A 5,097-nucleotide genomic window follows, 5' to 3' on the forward strand; every position below is an offset into this window, starting at 1 on the left:
TTTGAGAGGGAGTCATACTCTGTTGCCAAACTGGAGTGCAGTGGCGCAATCAGCTCACTGCAACCTCCAACTCCTGGGTTCATGTTATTCTCCTGCCTCAGCCTCCCAGGTAGCCGGGATTACAGGTGCACACCACCATACCCAGCTAATTTTTCGACTTTTAGTAGAGATGGGGTTTCACCGGGTTGGCCAGGATGTCTCAATTTTCTGACCTCATGATCCGCCTGCCTTGGCCTCCTAAAGTGCTTGGATTACAGGCGTAAGCCACTGTGCCCGGCCTTTTCTGAAAGTTTTATCATGAAGATGTGTTGAATTGTATCAAGTGCTTTTTCTGTATCAATTGATATGATCATGATTTTTTTTCTTCATTAGCTTGCTAATAATGATTGATGATGTTGATTGACTTTTAAATGTTGAGTCATCCTTGCATCCCTGGAATATATCCTGTGTGGTCATTTTTATATGTATTGCTGAATTTATTAGCTAATAATTTGTTAAGAATTTCTGCGTATATATTTATTATAAATACTGGTCTTCAGTTTTCTTTTTTTGTATTTTTTGTCTGATTTTAGTATCATTGAAAAATAACTTCATAAAATAAATTGAGAAGTGTGAACTCTTCTTGTATTTCCTAGAAGAGATTCTGCAGTAGCGATGCTAATTCTTCCTTATGTGAATCTCACTATGTTTATTCTATTTGAATTTGCTAAGCTGTATGAAGCTGTAGATTTATATCCTCTGCCAAATTTGGAAAAATTTCGACCATATTTCTCTGAATACTTTTTCAGCCATGCCCTGCTATCTTTTTTCTCCTTTTAGATATCCATTAACACAAAAATTAGATCTTTTGTTAGAGTCTCACAGGTCTCTAAAGTTTTATTTATTTTTATTTTTAGTCTGTTTTCTCTGTTTTTCAGACAAGGTCATTTCTATCATCCTATCTTAACAATAGAAATGACCCACTTTATAAAGGAGATAGAGATATTCTCATTCACTTTTTCCTGTCCCTTCTATTCTGCCACTGAGTCTGCCCACTGAACTTTTTATTTTGCTTATTATATATTTTACTTCTAAAATATTCATTTGACTCTTCTTTAGACGTTCTATTTCTTTGCTGAGACGTTTTATGTTTTCATTTGCTTTAAGCATGTTTGCTAATGCTCACTGAAGCACTTTTATAGTGGCCCCTTTCAAATCTTAGGTAAGTCCAATATCTTTGTCATTTTGTTGGCATCTATTGATGGTCCTTTTTCATTCAGTTTGAGAATGTCTTGGTTCTTGGTATAGATGTTTTTCACTTAAAACCTGGATATTTTGGTTATAATATTTTAAGACTCTGGTTCTTATTTAAACATTCCATTTTAGTTGGCTTCTTCCACCATCACTCTGGCATGGGACTGGGGAGCACCAAATTTTATTACTGCTAAGTGGGGGTAAAGTCCAAATTTCCTACGTGGCTTCAAGTGACACCCAAGAAAGGGTGTTCCTCATTACTGCCGGGCTGAGTGGAAACTCAATCTCCCCACTAGGTTTCCAGGGATATTGTCCTGTTCAGGAAGAACAGGGGTGCCTTATTGCTGTTTCACCACATGGCTTCCTTGACACATGGGTAGGGTGGGGGGAACAAATGAAGTCTCATTACCATAGAATGGTGGTGAAAGTTCTGCTCCCTACTTGCTCTTCTCTGACACCATCCTGGTGGAGTATTGGATTACCTCATTACAGCTCAACAAAGGTGAAAATCTGGCTCCCCACCCCGCCCCCCATGAGGCTCTTTGCTGGCATGGGTAGAGGTGGGGCCTCAGTGTTTATTCCTGTGCCATTTGGTTCAGGTAGAGCAGTTATTGTCTAAAAGTTTCCCATCACATTTGGTTGCCTTTCCAGTCCTTTGACTAGACAGAGCAGGCTTTGGTCAGGGCCTATTTTGTCTGTTCTGTATATGTTACTGGGTTTCCAGCTTCTTCACTTCCAAGTAAAAAAAATTCTTGAGCCCCTTAGCTGGTCTACTTTTCTCCAGCTTCCAGAATCTTCTTAAGTTTGTTTGATACATAATGTCCAAGGTTTTTTGTTGTACTTAGTGAAGAAAAAAAGAAAAAGGCATGTCATTCCATCTTCTGAGAAATGAAAGTCTGAAATTCTTTTTTAATTTTTCTAGAGTATATATATTATTTTTAGACCATAACTCTTGGAGGTAAAATATCTGAGTCATTCCATGTCCAAGAAAAGGTTTCTACTTTGCCCTCACTAGAAACATGATTTGTCATGAGAATAAAAAAGACTTTGAGGTAGAATGACCTCTAGTTTCAGCTTTAACGTGTAAAGAACTTGGAAATTGTCACTCTCATCTTTACAATATGAAAAGGCTGAAAAAACTGACATCAATGACTTGTCTCGGACCCACCAGAGAACTGAGATCTCAGGGCAAATTATCACCTTGAAACCTGGAAAGATGAATAAATCCAAGTCCCAGCAGAGACCTGTTTGCTTGGAAGACAAGTCACTGGCGACATAAACAGGTAGGAACACTTAAATGGTAATTTTGACATGTCGTTCAATGCTGAATATCCTAGCAGGAGAATGGGAGCCTCCTAAGGGCCATGTTCCTAAGTTTTATATCCTGGAGTTCGACCAGTTTTCATGGTGAAACGCCCAGAAAGATCCTCTAGTTATTCTGGTGGGGAGAAGGGAAAAGAAACCATTGTCAGCTTTCTTCATAACAAAGGCCAGAGGATTTTACCAGTGTTATTCCACTTGGAGGAAGGGCATTTTTTCCACTCCAGTCCCCTCTAGCTATTTTATCTCACCTAAGTCAGGGAGGTTAGTAAAACTAAGAAACACCTGTGAAGGTCACAGCCCTGAGACACAGTTCTACTAAAGAAAGAGATGTAATCCTAAGATTACCGAATGCTTCCCCTCCCCACATTTTGCCAACAGACCAAAAGGGCTTCTGTACAAAGAATGGATTACAGGTGAAAGAGCAGCAAGATGCAGACTGCTCCTGAGGAGTACTTAGGTAAGCCCAAAGCCAGGAGAGGAGACAAAACAAGGTCACGAAAGGCCTTCAAAGTCTGGCACCTGCAGCTACAGCAAACATTAAACACAATCCAGCTCATTGCCAAATTAGCATAAAATTTCCCATGAAAGGCCTATGTACCTTATTTCCTATAGCCAACATGCGGAGCTTTCAACAAAAAATTACAAGTCCAGAAGGCAAGAGGAAACACAGTTGGAAGAGACAAAGTAAACATTAGAACCAGATTCAGACATGACATCGGTGTTGGAATTATCAAACACGTATTTTTAAATCACTGCAATTAATATATTAAGAGCTCTAATGGGAAAAAATAGACAACTTGCAAGAAGAAATGAGTAATGTAAGCGAAGAGATAGAAATGGTAAGGAAGAATTTTTTAAATACTAGAAATCAAAATATTTGCTAGGGCTACCATAATAAATTATCAAAAATTTTGTGGCATTAAAGAACAGAATTTATTCTTTCACAATGCAGAGGCCAGAAGTCTGAAATCAAGTTATTTTCAGATTTTTGTTTTTCTGGAGGTTCTGAGAATCTCTTTCTTACCTACCTCCATCTGGTAGTTGCCAATACTCCATAGCTTTAGATGTGTCTCTCCAGTTTTTACCTCCGTCTTCATATGGTGGTCTCCTCTATGTCGCTCTGTGTTTTCTCTTCTGCTTCTAAAAGTACAAATCACTGCATTTATCTCAAGATTTAATTACATCTGCAAAGACATCTGCCACAGTTATTCCTGGTTATCCACAGGGAATTGGTGCCAGGACTCCCATGGATACTAAAATCCATAGATGCTCAAGTCTCTTCCATAAAATGTCATAATATTTGTATATAACCATGCATATCCTCCAGCATATTTTAAACTATCTCTAGATTATTTATGATACCTAATACAATGCCTACCTATCACTTCATTCATGTGGATTCAATGTATTACTCAGTGTGTAGAAAATTCAAGTTTTGTTTTCAGGAGCTTTGTGAAATTGTTTTATTCCACATATTTTTGATCCACAGTTGGTTGAATCCACCAGTGCAGAAACATAAATATGGAGGAGCAACTGTATTTCCAAACGGTTACTGGTGGGTTAAAACTTGGACATATATTATTGGAGGAACACTGTTTAACTCACTACACATCATAAGTGGATAATATCCTTTACGTACTTATCAGTAGACTGTACACAGTCAAGAAAAGAACCAGTAAGCTTAATAAAAGGTCAATAGAAAGTTCCCAAATTAAAATGCAGAGAGAAAAAAAGAAGAAAGAACAGAACATCCAAGAAGTGTAGGAAATTTTCAAAAAGTATAATATACATGTAACTTGAATAGCAGAAGAAAAGAAAAAAAAAGCAAAAGATATATTTGAAGAAATAATTGCTGATCACTTTCTAAAATTAATAACAGATATCAAACCACATTTCTGGGAAACTGAGAAGACATAAATCAAGATAAATACCCCAAAAATGTATAGATAGACGTATCATATTCAAACTGCAGAAAACCAAAGACAAAGGGAAAATCTTGAAAGAAACCAAATACAAAAACATGGTAGCTATAGACAAACAAGGACAAAAATTAATAGCAGGCTTCTCATAAGAAACCATGCAAGCAAGAGGAGAATAGAATGAAGTGTTTAGTGTTGTAAGAATTCTAGATTCAAAATAATTTTCCCATTGAATTTAAAAAGTGTTATTCTATTTTATTGACCTTATATCAATCAAAATTGTGTCTTATGTCAATCAAAATTGAGTTCCTTTATAAGTAATGTGTTAAGTCTTTATAGATGATTTCACGTTTTTCTCATTATTCTTGAAGCTTTTAAAGTATTAATAGACATTTTTTCATGTACCCTATTCAGTGCTGAGAACATTCAATATGAAAACATATGTTCTTCTTCAATTCACGAAAATGTTGATTCATTATTATTGCTACCACTGAAATTACTACTACTACTATTATTATTAACATCATCTTCTGCTATCACTACTACTATTACCACTGCTACTGTTATTAACATCATCTTCTGCTATCACTACTAATATTACCACTGCTACTGTTATTAACAT

The 5,097-nt window shown here is 36.5% G+C and overlaps 1 long non-coding RNA gene across 1 annotated transcript in view; it reads right to left on the bottom strand.

Annotated features, from left to right (window-relative positions):
* Positions 1–5,097, bottom strand: part of LOC119470553 — a 100,863-nt gene that overhangs the window by 16,229 nt on the left and 79,537 nt on the right. The window contains exon 2 of the long non-coding RNA XR_005199466.1: positions 3,585–3,696. This is a non-coding gene — a long non-coding RNA (uncharacterized LOC119470553). The remainder of the gene's footprint in view (positions 1–3,584; positions 3,697–5,097) is intronic.

Source organism: Cebus imitator, unplaced genomic scaffold (assembly GCF_001604975.1).
Source record: "Cebus imitator isolate Cc_AM_T3 unplaced genomic scaffold, Cebus_imitator-1.0 Scaffold34, whole genome shotgun sequence".
NCBI classification, from domain to species: domain Eukaryota; kingdom Metazoa; phylum Chordata; class Mammalia; order Primates; family Cebidae; genus Cebus; species Cebus imitator.